At 42.6% G+C, this 19,199-nt stretch overlaps 1 protein-coding gene across 1 annotated transcript in view; it reads right to left on the bottom strand.

Moving 5' to 3' along the window:
- ANO2 (anoctamin 2) overlaps positions 1-18,128 on the bottom strand; it is a 373,778-nt gene extending 355,650 nt beyond the window's left edge. Inside the window, exon 1 of the mRNA XM_082255012.1 lies at positions 17,986-18,128. The gene's annotated coding sequence lies outside the window, so the exon portion shown is untranslated. The remainder of the gene's footprint in view (positions 1-17,985) is intronic.
- Positions 18,129-19,199: the final 1,071 nt, after the last annotated feature.

The following is a 19,199-nucleotide window of genomic DNA, read 5'->3' as shown; positions in this document are numbered from 1 at the left end:
CTGATGATGCTATATAAATACCTGTCATTAATAAATAATACTCCTGGATACATAATAAAAAGTAAAGAAAATAATTACACAAAGCACTGTACCCATCATAAATACATATATTTAAAATCCTGCCTGTCTGTGGAAGTCCTATCTAATTTAGACCTAAGAACCTTCCTAAATAAGTCCCGTTAAGGCCCCTTTCACACACACGGTCCGTTTGTCTGTTTTTCATCCATCCGTTGACAGATGAAAAACGGACATCAATGTATCATCCGTTAAAATCCGTTTTCATCCGCTTCCGTCAATGCCCTATTTTTCATCCGTCAAAAAGTCGGATCGGACGAAAAACGGATGACAACGGATGAAAAACGGATGACAACGGATGAAAACAGATGACAACTGATGACAACGGATGAAAAATGGATGACAACGGATGAAAAACGGATAACAACTGACGAAAAATGGATGAAAGACGGATGAAAAACGGATGACAACTGACGAAAAACAGATGACAACTGACGAAAAACGGATGGAAAACGGATACATTTGACATGACTGAACTGATGAACTGAACAGACCGTATGTGTGAAAGGGGCCTAAGGCTTCTTTCACACAGAAGTCCGTCAAACGGACTCCGCTTTTCTCAGCGGGGGATCGAGCCGCCGATCCCCCGCTGAGCAGTAGGATGACAGCTGTGTCTCCGCGCTGTGTGTGGAGACACAGCTGTCAGTTCCCCATGCATCTCTACGGGGGAAATCGGACGGGAACGGACCGTCAGTCCGTTCTCATCCGATCCCATCCGATCCGCTGGACGGATGGAAAAGAGGGTTTCCATCCGTCCAGATTTGCCGGATCGGATCGGGTGTCAGCGGACATGTCTCCGCTGACATCCGATCCCCCATAGAGATGCATGGGGGGACCGTTCAGATCCGCCAAAAAAACGGACAGGCGGATCTGAACGGTCCGCCTGCGTGAAAGGGGCCTAAGGCTCCTTTCACACAGTAAGTCCGTCAAACAGACTCCGCTTTTCTCAGCGGGGGATCGATCTGCCGATCCCCCGCTGAGCAGGAGAATGACAGCTGTTCTCCGCACTGTGTGCGGAGACACAGCTGTCACAGCCCCATAGATCTGTATGGGGGAATCGGATGGGAATGGACCGTCGGCCCGTTCTCACCCGATCCCATCCGATCCGATGCGCTGGACGGATGGAAAATAGGGTTTCCATCCGTCCAGATTTGACGGATTGGATCGGATTGGGTGTCAGCGGACATGTCTCTGCTGACATCCGATGCCCCATAGAGATGCATGGAGGGACCGTTCAGATCAGCCAAATAAATGGACAGGCGAATCTGAACGGTCCGCCTGTGTGAAAGGGGCCTAAATGTGACTAACTACAATTAGTCACTACTAATACTAAGACCTGGAATAATGCAAGCCTTCACAAATAAATACCATTTATCAACCAAAAACCCAATGACTTTTTAGGCCTGGTTCACATTAGCATGATTACCGATATGACTTTAGTTGCACAGAATCACATGACAACAGAAATAACATTGTTTTCAGTGGTGCCTGTTCACAACAATGTGACTGAGCATGGAGTGATTTTGGAAGAGGTTCCTGTGGTACTTTGGAGCAATTCCAGCACCATTTTGGCCCCAAAGACTTCAATGTAAACCTATAGAATTTACATGTACATGTGGTTTGATGCGATCCTGATGCGACTTTGAAGTGATTTCAGGTTTTTTTTAACTCTCCAGGCATTACTTTGCTACTCTCAGCCACATTTGTCTGAATGCAGGAAAGATGGAGGCAGGAGGAAGGAGAGATGTGCTTGACAATGAGGAGATCATATGCTTTGTTCATGAGCGGCCACAGATTTATAACACCATGTCAAGCACGACAGAGTCTGGTTAGAGATTGCCCACATATACTTTGAGGTCTTGGATACTTTCACATCAGTGCTACGAAGTCATTAAACCTTTGAAAACAACAGCTACAGCATGCATTATAATTATAAAATGCTAGTTTGTCCAGGTGATGCTTGCTTTTATGTACAGACCCTGGCTTTTCAAACTTATCAGTGGCTCAAAAAATTATGTCAACTGCATATTCAAGATGACCAAAAGCCACCAGTTTTATGTGACCTTTTCAGTTTTCACTCTCAGGACCATTTTAGGTTTAAGGAGAGCAACAGACACTTATTAAGAGAGTCAACTGGGATCTAAATATTTTTGTATGTGGAGTGGTGTGTCATATTCAGAGCCACTTTAGGCCAAACTGGAAGCAACTCTTCCCTTTGTATACGCACTATAAACCCAAATGGTTGGGGGCATTAATATCGATTGTCCCCACTCCCTTTTCAAATATAACAGGTTACATTCTTCTGGGAAGACATGTAAGATCATGGTGTGTGTCTTAGGGAATTTCTGCCTATTCAACCAAAAGAACATTAGTGAGGTCAGGTACTGAAATTGTATGAGAAGACCTTGCTGGCAATTGACATTCCAACTCATCCCAAATGTCTTCAGTAGGACTAAGGTCAGGGCTCTGTGCAGGCCACTCAGGTTCCTCTACACCAAACTAATCAAACCAGGCTGCACTGCTTAGATACCAAGCAGACTTTGCAGCAGCTCAATAAATGTGACACAGGTAAACCAAGGGAGAGCTGTGACTAGTGTTGATGCAATACACTCCTCCTGTGATTCTGATGTCTGCTTCCATAGGGGATCAAGGTGATCGTTTAAAAAAAAAAAAAATTTATATATATATATATATATATATATATATATATATATATATATATATATATATATATATAGCACCCTACAGGTAGGTGCTAGGTAAAGGTATAGTGGGCCTTGTCTTCCTAACAGCAGGGCTGTGATTTATTACTCAGGGTGTCATGGTTTCCAGGTGTGCCTGCTGAAGGGGGAGTCTCCCCACTGGCTCCTGTGAGAGGCTTCTCATAGGGCGGTGGAGGAAACCCAATCAGGGGACACATCCAGGCTTGTAACTACCCCAGAAGGCAGATTGTGCTGCAAAGGATTCTGGGAGTGGGTATAAGTTTAGGGGCACATGACACGATGTCTTTGGCGGGAGCAGAGTCCCAGGATGGAGAGTGGGGCTGTCTCTCCTCCTGTCTGAGGAAGAGGATGTCTCTGGGGGTCGCCTGAGAATCCAGAGAGTGCTGAGTTGAGCTGAGGGGATCCGGTGTGCCGAGAACCTGCGGAGAGTGAGAGGGGTCCAGTCCCAGGAAAGCCTACACAGGTCGTGAGTACTGCGGATTGCCCCTGGGGGTCTGTCAGAGTTAGAGGGGACCACTCCGGAAGAGGTTCTGGGATCCAGTGCCAGCTAGCTGAAAGGGAGTACCTGGGTTGAGGACTCTGAAGTTACAGAGGGGGGGGGTGCATAGACAGTGAACCCCGAAGAGTTCAAGGCTAAAGGGGGCACCTACTTGTACAGTGTGTGCCAGTTGGAATGAACAGTTTGACAGGATTCTACAGCATACTACCTCAAGCAAAAGCAAGGCAGGAGGGAAGTATTCAGTGACTTGTTGCAGTATAACAGTGTCCTCGGTTCTACAATTTCACAATCCTGGATCTTCTGGATTACAAGTCGAGGATTCAGCACTACTCTTAAGTTACAGAGTGTTCTTAGAGCTAGTGGGCGTTGGCTGGCGCCGGCTGGCGTCAAGGAAGTGCCAACAGGCATTTTTCAGGACAAAGTCCCAAGTGTATATAGTTGAAGCCTAAAGGAGTATCCCACTCATTCCCTTCTCCCATCCCCCTTTATCTACAATAAAACAACAAAACAAAGATGCTGGAGTGGTTCATGTCTCAGTCTTTACACCCAGGGCCACAGCTCACATGGGCTGGAATGGTAACCGGTAACAATGGCAGACCCACATCAGGCCACAGGCCTGGAAAACCTGCTACATATATATATATATATATATATATATATATATATATATATATATATATATATTTATTTATTTATATTTTTTTAAATCAAAATTTTTATGTACATTTACAATTTTGTGCTGGGCCCCATTCATAGCCATCTTGGGCCGCATGGTTTGCAGGTTGCAGACTCCTTATATAGAGTTTGAGTTGACTTGCATAGTACAGAATGAAGGAGTGTAGAATAGGGATTGTACAGCACAGTATCTGTGGAGGTAAGGGGGGTTGGTGAAATTCTCGCGCTGTCTCTATTATATACCTAGTTATCTCCTTTAATGCTGCAGGTACTATTATTGGTAACCTACACAATACAGATACTTATAGTTGGGGAGAGTACCGCGCTTTAAAGGTGCCTAATGCAAAATTAATTAAAACATATAAATATATATGTGAAAAAGTGCCTTAGTGCTTCTCAATATAATATTCACAAAATGTGCATCACAGCATACTAAATAAAGTAAAATCCTATCAAATATAGATCCTCCAATCCATAAACAATTAGGTGGTTAAAACTACTGAATAAATATGATATTTCATAAATCAACAGTACATATATAATTTAAAGTGACAAATTATAAACTTCCTAATACGTGACCATCTAATAAAATATTTTTGTGCTCTTAAATAGGTGATTGAAATATAAAGTGCTAAAGTGTCCTTAAAAAATATAAATATATGGTGATCAACCAAGTCTTCTTATCCAAAACCGCATGCAGGTGCTCTTCTGTGCAGTGACCACTAGGTGTCCTAAGCGCTCACCTCAATACTCTTTTAAAAAAGCCTTGTATTGTATGCCTCAGAGTACTGCTCCTTCCTCCTTATTGGTGTATGGGTACCATGATACGTAATCGATTTTTCTCCCTTTTTTTTTTATATATGCAGCGATGTGCCAGGAGATATCTGTGGACCTTTGTGTCTCCAAAAAACAAAGCGGGCCATTATAGTGAAGTATGTCCCGTATTTTATTAAATAAATAAGAGTAACACTCACATTGCTTATCGTCTTTTCCAGAGCATAACAAACAAATCGTTGCCGATACATCACTTCCGGTTGGCTATCCTACGCGTTACTCTGCGTACCCACGCAGCTTCTTCCAGGGATCCCTGGAAGAAGCTGCGTGGGTACGCAGCGTAACGCGTAGGATAGCCAACCGGAAGTGACGTATCGGCAACGATTTGTTTGTTATGCTCTGGAAAAGACGATAAGCAATGTGAGTGTTACTCTTATTTATTTAATAAAATACGGGACATACTTCACTATATTGGCCCGCTTTGTTTTTTGGAGACACAAAGGTCCACAGATATCTCCTGGCACATCGCTGCATATATAAAAAAAAAAAAGGGAGAAAAATCGATTACATATCATGGTACCCATACGCCAATAAGGAGGAAGGAGCAGTACTCTGAGGCATACAATACAAGGCTTTTTTAAAAGAGTATTGAGGTGAGCGCTTAGGACATCTAGTGGTCACTGCACAGAAGAGCACCTGCATGCGGTTTTGGATAAGAAGACTTGGTTGATCACCATATATTTATATTTTTTTAAGGACACTTTAGCACTTTATATTTCAATCACCTATTTAAGAGCACAAAAATATTTTATTAGATGGTCACGTATTAGGAAGTTTATAATTTGTCACTTTAAATTATATATGTACTGTTGATTTATGAAATATCATATTTATTCAGTAGTTTTAACCACCTAATTGTTTATGGATTGGAGGATCTATATTTGATAGGATTTTACTTTATTTAGTATGCTGTGATGCACATTTTGTGAATATTATATTGAGAAGCACTAAGGCACTTTTTCACATATATATTTATATGTTTTAATTAATTTTGCATTAGGCACCTTTGAAGCGTGGTACTCCCCCCAACTATAAGTATCTGTGGAGGTACATTGAAGAGGCCAGTGTCCAACATTAGATATGTTGAGGGGTCAGTAGTAAGAGGCTTACTTACTACTGATCCCTATACTCTGCATTACTACTGACCCCTGAACTCTACATCAGTTACTACTGACAACTGAACTCTGTATCACTTACTTCTGAACTCTGCAGCACTTACTACTGACCCCTAAACTCCGTGTCACTTATTACTGATCTCTGAACTTAGCATCACTTACTCCTGACCTCTAAACTTTGTGTCACTCACCACTGACCTCTGAACTGTAAATTACTCACTACTGACCCCAATCACTATGGATCCCTGAACACTGCGTCACTTTTACTATTGACCCCTGCACAGTGCATCATTTAATATTGACCCCTAAACTCAACTTCGGTTGCTACTGAATCCCTGAACTCTGCATAACCTTCTACTGCCCCCTGAACTCTGCGTCACTTATTACTGACCTATGAACTCTACCTCACTTACTACTAATGACCTCTGAATGCTGCACCTCTTACTACTAACCCCTGAACTCTGTGTCACTTACTGTGCAATGCAACAAAGAGTTGCCATGTTTCTCATTGCACTGAATATTGGGCAAGGCTTAAAGAAGTGTGACTAAATTGAGTCTTAGTTGACTTGCATAGTACAGGATGAGGCAGTGTTGAATAGGAAATAAACAGCACAGTATCTGGGGATGTACATTGGAGGGGCCAGGTTCCAACATTAGATGCTGGGGTACCTGTTCAGGGGTCAGTATTAAGTGCTTCACTTTCTAATGACCCTTAGACTCTGGGTCACTACTGAACGCTTCATCACTTACCACTGACCTCTGCATCACATACTACTAACCCCTGTACTATGCATCACTAGCTAATGACCAGAGAACTCTACATTACTTACTACTGGCCTCTGAATTCTGCATCACTTACTACTAAACCCTGAACCCTGTGTCACTTTCTACTGACTTCTGAACTCGGTGTCACCTACTACTGAACCCTGAACTTTGTGTCACGTTCTACTGACTTCTGAACTCTTTGTTACCTACTACTGACCTCTGAACTCTTTGTTAGCTACTACTGACCTCTGAACTCTGTGCCACTTTCTACTGACCTCGGAAATCTTTGTCACCTAATTCTAAACTCTGTGTAACCTACTACTGACCTCTGAACTCTGCATGGCTTACTACCTACCCCTGTACTCTGTGTCACTAAGGCTCTGTTCACACCTGAATGTTTTTCCATTCGTAAAACGCTCATCTCTGAAGTCTAAAAACGCCCAACAAGCAAAATCCCATTAATTTCAATGGGCCCTGTTCACATGTGAGTGTTTTGTCACCTGAAGCAAAACGTCTGTAGCTCAAAAAAGTACATGAACTTCTTTTATGGCAGATTACAAGCGTTTTTGTAAGATGTCAATTAGGGATCGACCAATTATCGGCAACACCGATATATCGGGGACCGATATGCACTTTCCCCGATATATCAGAATCGGCCCCTGAGGTTACCGATATTGCCGATATTTAGGGAAAGTGCTTGTACCTGGGTGATGCCTGCAGCTAGAGGCATCACCCCGGTACCGGTGTCCATAGCCATAGGTCGGCTGTCTTGCAATGACAACCGATGTGGCTGAGAAGCCGCTCAGCTGTCATTACAAGGAGCTGGAGGGGACGTCCCCCCCCCTCCTGCCGCTTTCCGCTGCTCGCCCAGGTCTCCCGTCCCACTGGGAGACCCGGGCATCCTACCTCCACCGCCGCCGCTGCTGAAGAGAAGACCCGGGTCTCCATGTAAAAAACCCGGAAGTGATGTCATGACATCACTTCCGGGTACTCTGCGTCTAATTAAAAAAACTGACTGCATTCAAAACGCCAAGTTCTTGCTATGGGTTTTTTGAGTATAAAGAATATGTACATTGGTAGGAACCTGTCCTGGGTACATCTCCATTTATTATGGTTGGTGGTACCTGGGTGTAGTTGTTTGTCTCTGAGTTGGTGTTTGTTGTGGCTGGAAGCCTAAACATTTTCAGTGGTCATGCAAGTATGAGTAATTGATGCCCACAAGGACCTTGTGACTCCTATTTTTGGCAGAATGTACTGGATGTTCATATGTTTATATGTTGATATGTTTAAAAGTTATTTATAATTGGGTAATAGAAGGCTACTATGGCCATTGTACTACATCCTGAGTCTCGTGTGGTTATTCTTAAAAAAAGGTTAGTGGAGGAGTGGTGGTCAAGCAGTTGGGAGAGCAAACCATCTTTTATACCCTAGTCATGGGCGCTAGACACTGCAACATCTGGAGACTAGGGATGATCGAACGGTTCGGGTCGACCATCGGTTCGACCCGAACATTGACTGTTCGAAATTCGGCCGAATTCGGCCGGAAAAAGTTCGGAATTCGGCAACCAGAACCGACCAAAATGCAATGGGACAGGAACTGGGATTTAAAAGCCCGTGATTGGACCAGAACCATCAGTAAAAGCCAACTGAGGGGGTAGAAGGATGCTAGGAATGTGATTGAAGTGACTAGGGGGTCCAGAGGCCAATCAGTACTGAATACGCCCCCCAGTATATAACATAGCCCAGCCAAATCTCTAGCACTGTAATACAGGGGCTGTGGAAGAGAGTGGAAGCAGTTCTGTTACTCCTGCTTCAAAAGTGTCATTTAGCAATTATTAGTGTGAGGAAAGGGATATCTAGTGTAGTTAGGGTACTTTTTTCCACTATAGTTAGATTTAATAATCTATTTCCTGTAGGGAAAGTGTTAAGTGTCAGGGTGACTGTTGTGTAGTGTAGGGTTAACTGACTCTGACTGCTATGGCAGGGTGACCAAACTCTTCCATGTCAGGGTGACCGCCATAGAAAAAAGATCATTTGTCTTAGAATTGCAGTAGAGCAGGGATATGGCTCCGCTCCTTTCACACCTGGGTGTTTTTGTTGCAGGCGTTTATTGGGCTTTTTTGTGGACGTCAGGCAAAATTTGTTGGGCGTCTTTGGAGGCAGGCATAACATCTGAACTTCTGTATAGGGGTATATATACACACACACATATATGTATATATACACACATATAGGTGTGATAGGAGCGGAGCCACATCCTGCAAATAATTTCATTAGCGCAGGCATAGGGTTCCGCTACCTTCACACCTATATGTGTGTATGTGTATATATACATATATGTGTGTGTGTATTTATACCCCTACACAGAAGTTCAGATGTCATGCCTGCCTCCAAAGACGTCCACAAAAAAAGCCCAATAAACGCCTGCAACAAAAACGGCCAGGTGTGAAAATAGCGGAGCCATATCCCTGCTCTACTGCAATTCTAAGACAAACAATTTTTTTTTCTGGTTTTGGACATGCTACAGAGCTGAAACTTCACAGGTACACTTTTTAGACCCCCCCCCCCACCCCAGACACTAAATCCAAAGAAATCTCTTTTTTTTTTCAATAATTTTTTCAATAATTGGCTCTCTATCAAAAAAGACAATTTTTAAGAACGTTTTTTGTGTGATTAATAGTCCCTGGGGCATGACCCAGAACCCTAGGCACCTTTTGGGGGCATTTATTGAGTTTTAGGGCTTCAAAATGGTGTTTTTTGATTACCGAAGTTCGGGTCCCATTGATTTCAATGGGGTTCTGGAATCCGGACCCAAACTTTCGGGAAGTTCGGGTGCTCTGGTCGAACCGAACTTTTCAAAAGTTCGATCATCCCTACTGGAGACCTCAGTCAACCATCTTGCCCAGAAACCTTATGCTGTATATAGGGTCTCCTGTGACATTTTGGCGCTTGGGGCGAGTGGTAGGTCAGGGGCAGAAAACCCACTGGCTAGGGAAAGTGAAAGGTGTAGGGAGAGATCCAGTATTCGGAATATCCACATGGGGGTCTCCTTAGCAGCTGTAAAGTGCCATCTTGTACACCACAAACTGCCACTATTCTTGCACCAACGGCCAACACCAAACACCACCTGTTGTCTTACACTATGTCAGTGCCAACAACAATGTCATCTTTCATTACTGTTAACCTAAATATTCAATATATCTGATAATTATACCACCAAGAAATGCATGTGGTCTTACCCTTGCTATCTTGGGCCTGGGGCCCGCTTACATACACATTTAATACCTTTTTGATGGCGTCTTCTCGTACCGTGTCTTTTCATTCTCTAGGGCTACATTTATGTTTGGGAGGTCTCTGAAAAGTAATCCTAGGTGGATCAGTTTTCAGAGAGTAGCTAACCAGCTGCTGACAGGCATTCAGGAAGCAATCCTGTAGCCTCCTGAATTACTTTTCTTTTTAAACTAATGAGCCACAACTATGAGCCAGCTCTGTTGATTTGAATAGTTGAGTTTGACAAGCGGTGTTGCCTACAACAAGCCCCAATAAATTTACCTCAGAGCATTCTGGCCAAAGTATGTGTATTTATGTTAGGTTTTTGGTGAATCTTTGAGGAGCAGTAAAAGTGACACTCAACCACCTGGTTTTACTGCCCCCTGGCTCTGCCCTTGTGAAAGAGGCCTAAAAGATTTTGAATCTCATTACAGCCTTTTCAGTCATTTTGGATCATGAGTGTTCTGGTCTGTTAGTGAAGTAGGAAACTCCGAAACAGTGTTGAAACAGCAGACCATTGGACACAGTTTTACTTAAAGTCTTAGGCGACTTTGGATCCGCCTTGTCAGACCCCAAGTCGCATGACATCTGAAATCCCAATTTAGTCAATGAGAGCTGTCTTAATTAGCACTACTGAAAATGCTCCAACTTTGGAAAAGGTTCCTGTACTACTTCAAGGCAACTTTTATCTGACTTGTACCCATAGACTTTAATGGAAGTCGTCTCCAACTCAGATCCTCATCTTAATTGATGTGATTTGGATCCGACATTACAGGAAGAGTACCCTGGCATTACCTGAAGTTGCTTCAAAGTCACTTTAGGTTGCATCAAGTTGTACTGAAGTCGCCTGACAAAGTGTACCAAAGTTGTCTGACAAAGTTGCACTGTAGGTTACGCGACTTTCAGGTCACAGCAGTGTGAACTGAGCCTAAGCCCAACAACTAACTTACAGCACACAATTCTAAACTGTTGTGCTTCTAGACATCCTCTCTATGGGAAATTGACTGTATTATAGCAACTTGCAGAGCTTCCTCTGTAGTCCTGAGGAAAAGGAGCTATCTCTCTTTGAAACACTCATACTAAGTCATGAAAGATGTTTTTCTTTTTCCTTCCAATTCAAATGAACTGGCACTTTAAGAAGTTGGAATGGTCACAAACAAGGGACAGTGGACTCTCATTTTGTTTATGCTTTTGGCCCTCATTGCCTCCCCTTTGAAAGGTTATTAATGGTGGATTTGACAGGCAGCTCAGAGGATATGTGGCCCCCTAGACACCTGTTTTAACCCTTGAAAGCCCACAGCACCACAGCAGTAGGAAACACTGAAACAGCACTACAACAACAGACCAAGTTTATCTTAAAGTGGTAGCACAACAACTCACTTAGAACACAAAATTGTAAACATTACTCTTTTTGTCCTTCTAGACACTGGAGATGAATTGTATTATACAAACTTGCAGAACTTCCTCCATAGTCCAGAGGAAGAGAAGTATGTTTACCCTTGTGATCATCGTTGCCTCCCCTTTAAAAAGCATCATGGTGGATTTGACAGACAGCTCACAGGCAATATGTGGCCTGCAATATGTAGCACTGAGCCACAACACCCTGCGTTACACATAGCTGCAGGCTGGTTGCAGAGTAGCCCTATTCATTTGGTTGGGCCATGTTTGCCGATGGTAATTTCCTGACAAACCTGGCCTGTGGTATTTTTGTTGCAGCGCTTTGTGTCTACCAACATGGCCAGTGCCCACGTTTACTTGTGGCTGGGCGGTCAGGAAAAGAAAAACCAAGGTTCAACTGCCAAATTTTACCATGATCCCCCTGGCCACTTGTGTAAACAAGGCCTAATTAGTAATTAACTAAAAATTCTATGAACCCCAAACTGCCACAGACAGGGTTAGACGGTTAAACTATATTAGAGTTTATGATCTGTTGAGATCATTTTAAAAGCTAATATTGCTGTGCTTGGCCAAAATCTACAGTCCTTGTTTATAGTAAACTAGGAAAGGGGTACCATCAGCAAATGAACCGGATCCAGTGATGCTCCCGCATTTACTTATTTGCAGGCATTTAGGGGTAGCATTTTCCACCCTCAGCAATGTCAAAAACTAGACCCTTCCCAAATAAGCAATTATACATTTTTTCACATCAAATGGGGTGGACAGAATGCATATAGGGAACCACTCATGAACTAACAATTAGGACCTCAATTACAGCTTTTCACCAGTGAAAAACAGTAATCCATGGCAAACTCTCTGGCTGAAGACTTGCAATGTTAAGCTTATCAATATAGTTATTTATGTAAGGTGGACATTATTTAAAGTAAATCTCAGTTGTAGGTAGTGTAGGGAATGGTTGGGATCTCTGTCAGGTTTTGTTTTGTTTCTGTTGTGTCCCATCTGAAAGATTTCCCTGCACATTTTAATTTGAGGGAATTAAAAAATGTAAATTTGTAATAAAGTAAATATAATTACCCAAAATATATCATTATAATAAATTCCCACAATCCCTTTGCACCTTAGAAATAAGAAAATCAAGTGACACTGATGATGAGGCACTGATGGGTACTGAATTTCAGAACTGATGGGCACTGATATATGGCACTGGTGGGCACTAATCAGGCCGTACACAAGGGAGGCACTGGTGGGCACTGATAAGCAGTACTGATTGACACTGGCATGTGGCACTGGGGGGGTACTGATTAGCAGGACTGATGTGCACTGTGTGGGACTGATGTTCCTCTAACAGAAGACGGTTAACGGCTTCATTCTTTTCTTCACTCTGACAGCGTGCGGGGAAAAATAATCTGATAACCGGCTTCTGTTTACTTCCATGATCAGTTGTCATTAGCGGGTAGGTGATCACGTGGTAAAGGGCCCTTTACCGGATATGTGATCAGCCGAGTCCCAAGAGCACGTCCCCAAGGGCAGCGCAGGAATGGGAGGACGCCCATGTATGCCCTCTTGGCATTTTAAGCCCATGCTGTAGCCTTCTTTCAGCTATAGCACAGGCGCCAACTAGTTAATAAACATTTGATGCCATTTTGAAGATCCATGGTGTGCTGGCAATATATGCCTTGACTTGCGTTGTGACCCTGTTACACGTAGCCCTTAAGTAGCCATGCTGACACACATTGCACAGGCATGGCCCATTGTTGTCACTATAAAGGAATCAATACAAAAATGATGTGCAGTCAGCACTGGAAAGAGTTCAAGTAAACAGGAAGTGACTGGAGATCAGCAGCACTGGGATCCAAAGAAGGATGAGTACATGTCAATACATTAATATTTTTTGAATAAAATAGGAATTTTTTAGTATACAGAGGGAGAGGTTTACTAAAACTGGTGCACACAGATTCTGGTGCAGCTGTGCATAGTAACCAAATTACACATTTTTATTTTATCACTTTTATTCCTTGATAAAGAGCGCGGGTTTAAATTAATATTTTTATAGTAACCAATCAGCTTCCAGGTTTTATTGTCAAAGCTTAATTGAACAAGCTGAAGTTAAAAGTTGATTGGCTACCATGCACAGTTGCACCAGATTCTGAACGCTCCAGTTTTAGTAACTCTCCCCCTGTGCTTTAGCAAACTAAATATCTTCCAGTTACGGTTTAGAAACTAGAAATAAGCCTAGTAATGTAGTTATTGGTATTAGGACCTTATCAATTAGAATCAGACCCTGACTGGCAGTCTGGCAACCCTGGCTTTGCCATCAGCTATTTCTGAAAAGCTTTCTTTTGAAGAGTAAGATTCTGTGGTCTTGTCAGTATATAACAGACCTGTCTTTATAAAATTCACTGCAGCCTATACACTTTTCGCACCTTGGCCATACATTGGCAATCAACAGATATGCTATTGGTACATAAAGATTGAATTTAATTATTACAGAATTAGTACAGATGGACCGTGTTCCAGTCCAGAACCTTTCTTTGCACTCTTGCAAAATTGAGAATGTCACAAATTTTATATTTTTAACAGAGACAGAATTTATACATATGAAATGAGGCTGCATTCAAAGTACAGGACAATCCAATAATTATATATTGTTTTTCCTCCTCTGTTTGGTTATCCTTTATAAATTATTCCAAAACAGCGCCTTTCCTCTCACCCCCTATACTTACTGGAAGTCCTTGTAGGCTTTCCGGATCCATTTTAGAAGCGAAATTCAAACAGGCAATTTCTCCTCCCACCCTCCTCCAAATGAGAATCAGCAAAACAATTGCACAGGGAGTTCAGCCTGTGTCATCCTCTCGGTTTTACCAGAGATGGAACCCATGAAACAAGATCCATTGTTGGATGAAATAGGATCCTGGGAGTTTCAGCATGCTGTGGAAGTTGGTAAGCGTCAATAGATGAGCACTCGGAATGATGTGCTTTGCTGTAACAGATCAGCAGAAAGTCTCTTCTGTGTTGGAGAAGTGTAAATCTGGGCGCTGTTCGCTCATTGCCTTGGCACCTAATCTTCCCAGGTAAAGCTATCTCCATAGAGACACTGAGAACATGAAGCAGCTATCAGCTCCCAGGGGTATGAGGCCTGGGAATGGAGACAATCTTACCTGAGAAGTGATTATTAAGCTGGAGAAAGGATTGAGCCTCTCCAGGCAGCTGAGGTTTTATAACTCCACAACACAACTGAAACAAACACAAGAGACCTATGTGATAACAAGTCTAGAGAAACTCTGCACAGTATGGGTATCTGTGGGGGTTTCGTTGTTTGATCAATTTGTGATAAGTGGGCAGCAATGGGAATACAGGCTGGGTATGGGGATTTCACGATTTTGGGGAATGGTGGAATGCCCCTTATCTTTTTTAGGCAAACCCCTGGCAAGAAAAATTAAAAATGTCAGCTTTATCTATAGATGTATAACCCACCTCTTGTACCTTTTTATAATTGATAGATACAATGTGACCATAAAGCTTCTACTATATCCAAAAAGTGCAGCGCTAAAAACCAGTGAAAAATTAGAAATGATAAAAAACTCCAAAAATTATATAGAGAAAAAGATAGTGTCCAAATGAATAGGTACAGTCCCAATAGCAGGTGCAAAAATATGAGTCCACGTGCAAAGTATTTAAGATTCCTTCCAGTGACACCAAGGGTTAGTGTAAGAAAGGGACACCTCTGTGCTCAGGTATAACAAGCAGCTTACCGGAATTCCGTGGCTGCTCAATTGATGAGACAGCCTCTCCCAGCTAGTAATTAAACCAGTAAATCAGCGGATGTCAAACTCAAGTGCTTCAAAACTCCTCAGAAAGACAGCCTTTCCCAGTGGGTTGTTATACCAATAACGTTAATATATGTCAGGCTTGAAACTCCTCATTTACTCCATCAAGCATAGATGTATATGTAGAAAGAAATAGAGGCCCATAGCGTGATCCCGTAAGCAATAGGCAATATTTATTAAAAAAAACTACTTACAATATGGAGAGACAAAACAGGCATGTAATTGGGCTGGTCATGGATCTAACCGCGGCGTCCCGCAGGTCTCCAAATCAGCATTTGAAAGGTCGAAAACAGCCGGCTCCGTTAGGGGGCCCACACGCCCCTACACGCCGCTACACGGCAGGAAGTAAAGGGCTATCTCCCCGATGGGACAAAGATGGCAAAAACTGGCAGGGGTTATTACCTTCCCTTATCCCATCCAAAATAATTAAAAAAAAAAGTTTTGCATTAATTTCTACTTAGAAATGATCACAGCACAGGGTAACAAGCACCAGAGAAGATTCCCTGCTTGAGCCATTGGACCCCACCACATTTCCAATGCAAACAATAACTTCTGATATATGCATGGATTCTGGGCAGTCTTGCCCTGATACACACCTACTACCGGCATGTCTTCTCTCTGCATACCTGGAAGGATATTTGGGGATTTGCAGAGGTAAATAAAGGGGAATCTCTCCTGTACATTGGTTTTCACTGCTTAGTACCTGGCACTGGTAGTATTTGGCACAGGCTTTAATAAATGCGAAAGGAAAAATAAAAACAACCCTATATGCCTTGACCCCTAATCTTAACCTACCTTTAGCCTAACTCTTAGTCCCACCTCAACTAAACCCTAAAACCTACCCTTACCCCTGAAATAAACTCGTTAACACCTAATCTCTCCTTAACACTTGATTAACACCCAACCTGTCTTTAACCTTTCACGTAACCCTAAAAGTTAATCTAATACTTTTTCACATAAGCCTTAATTCTAACTTTAACACCAACCCCTATCTCTAGCATTGGTCACTGAAATGCCAAACCTACCTTACAGACATTGAATCCTCACATTGCCTAATCCCTGATAAGAACAACAACTGCTCCAGGATTTATCTTACATAAAATGTACTTCATGGACCTCATGGTGGTTATATAGGTCTAACTAAATCTGTGTCCATCTACAGTTTTTTTTCTCCCAACACAGGGGGTGGCATTAAAGTACAATTTCAGGCAAAAGGTGAAACCAATCAATGAAAATCTACTGGAATCCAGCAAACACAGCACTGTGCTAAAATAAGGAAGGCCATTCTATTAAAAGAGAAGTATGGCCAAAGATTTTTGGTCATTCTTCTCTTTTGAGTCATGGGAGTGAACTAACTTGTGCACTCCTTTGACCCAGATACAGCCAACAGCGGGCTAAAGTCCACTGATGGCTGATGTCACAGGGCTGTTCCAGGCTCTGGATGTATCCCAATCATATTGCCGAGATCCACCCACCTGCCTTATTGACTCCAGCTCTCAGCTCACAGCTGAGAGCCAATACCAGCTGCACCCACCCCTGTCCAACCCAAAGCTCCAGTGAGCGCTGGAGGAGCAGAAAGCGATGACTGACAGTAACTGATCTCTGCTACGAAAAGACAGAGAACTGAGGAATCGGCAGTCATTTGATGTGATCGCTCATGTGATGTGATCGCTCAGTTCTAGGTGGGGGACAGCTGTGCAGCATCATAGTGATAATGCAGCATAAAAGTGAGTATGTACAGTATGTTTTTTGTTTTCTTAACTACCATGAATTAAATTCACTAAACTATTTACATGCATATCTCATTAACATAATAAGAGTCACTCAGTTCAGTAAATCAGGCCACCATATTTCAAAATATGTGTGATTCTCTGCAAATTAGATAAATTGTCAATACATTTTCAAGATGTGAAAACATTAGCTATTTTTTATTCACTTTGTTTGCATATCTTCTATAACTAATCACCAATCAGAGGGTATTTGACTGGGGTTATATTGCCATCTCATTGCCTTTTTTAACCCTGAAAAACCCACACCCCATGCTGCAAGAACAGGGCAGTTGCAGCACCATCTATTCACTTAAATGGGTTGCGTTTGGCAGTCGTACTGCCCACCAAATGCAATGGGGTTATAATTTCCTCTCCGGCTGCTGTACTGGGTTAAGGGGGTTGGTAAAATCGCAGCTCATCTGCCTATTTGCCCCTTCCCCTTCGCCACAATAAGCTTAGGTACACATCATATTATTGTGTATGTGATAGGTGGCAAGGAGCTTACAGTAGGCTTATTTCAGAACACCTCTTCTGAATTACAAACACAGGCGATGGGAAGCAGGGTGGACTGGTGAATTTTAGCAAGGCTAAAACTACTACAAATTGACCAGATTCGCCTATCCACACATTAGAAGTGGCTGAGGGAATCACTCCCGCTGAGCTGTTGTGTTCTGACGCTGCACTGCCAGCTATAGTCAATGTCACTGTTTGAATGGCATTTATCTGAAAGGGTGGTTGTACACATGTCAATCAGTAGGTCACCTTCTGCACAACCACTGTCCTCATACATGGATCGAAATTCAGCTGGTCCCTGCTGAACTAGCCGAATTGCGATTCATGTATGGCAGGCTTTTATGAATTCCTCCCATAGTGAGCATAGGTTGATGGACCCCCAAACTCTTCTGAAATCAGTTGTACACAATTTTTTCCCATGCACATGGCAACAGTACAATTCTGCTGATATTGCAGATATCTGACAGCAGATGTCTTTAGAAACATTATAATGATTATACCAGAAGATAAATGGTGACTTACTGAATTATTGTGGCTATCCACACAACAAGAGGAATCAAAAGCTCCATTGATGTTTCCTTGATGTGGGTAGGTGCTGGGTAGGTACTGATTAACGGTAAGATATTTAGATTTCTGTGTTGAAGAGGGATTACCAACAGCTGTTTTCTTCTGTTGCCCATTGTTTTGCTGAGTCACAGATAACGGAATCTCTGCAAAAAAAAAAACACAACGTAAATATTAAGGTAGATGTAAATCCTAATGCTAAATTCTCGTATAAGCTTTGACATGTTAAAGCGGAGTTCCACTAATTTTTTTCACTTGCTCTTAATACAATTCCCATTCTCCATTCACTTTTAAATGGTAATTATTTTTCTTAATTTTTTTTCCAAATACCTGTAATTCCTGATTTTGTGGAGCACTTCCTGCTCCGGCCACCTAGGCGATTACATCATTAGGTGCTTCCCATGGAAACCTGGGATATCGGCGTCATGTATCCCAGGAGTCTATGGGAGTCGCCTAACACCGAAATCTCACGCTATTTCCTGACCGGAATTACGTGAACAGGGGAGGAGTTGCTATGGTAACATGTCAGGAGGAAGGAGCACTGCGTGGTGGCATTACCGTGCAGGCGCAAGATCGGGAGGTGCATGCTGGGTAGCCAGCTGCACCTAATTCCAGAAAGGGACACAGGAGGGCTTCAGATGCCCACAGTGGAGATGGACCCTGCCAGCTTCCGATATCCAGGTAACTTTATTCAATTTAAACAATGACTACATTAATAACACTATATAAAAATTGCATATTAAGTGGACCAAGTTAGAGTGGATTCTTAAAAAAAAATCAAATTCTGGGACCGGAACTCCGCTTTAATGTTACTTCAAAAGTAATATTCAATCCTATTATCTCCCTTTACACTACCAATCTTTTTAAGTCTGCAACAGTCATTAAAATATTCCTGATGATCCTCTCATGGGGGTCCTTCTTCAGGCATTTCTTGTGAACCACTTACCCCCCAGAGGAGCTGCTGAATATGATGGGTTTTCTGTTCTGTCACATCTCTCCAAGCTGCTCGGTCCCCATTAACATACCTGGTAGTAAGGCATATCATCTATGGGTGTAACGTGTTCACTGCACACTGGCCCTGAGGGATAGGGGGCCCACTGTGCTGACACACACCACACCCATGGATGCCCTAGGGTGCCGTGATAGGGGAGCGGTAACATGGTGGTATGCCA

The sequence above is a fragment of the Pelophylax lessonae genome, assembly GCF_965119305.1.
Source record: "Pelophylax lessonae genome assembly, chromosome: 4".
Classification (NCBI taxonomy): domain Eukaryota; kingdom Metazoa; phylum Chordata; class Amphibia; order Anura; family Ranidae; genus Pelophylax; species Pelophylax lessonae.
Note: the sequence above shows the minus strand (reverse complement) of the source record. Positions and strands in the feature narration are given on the sequence as shown.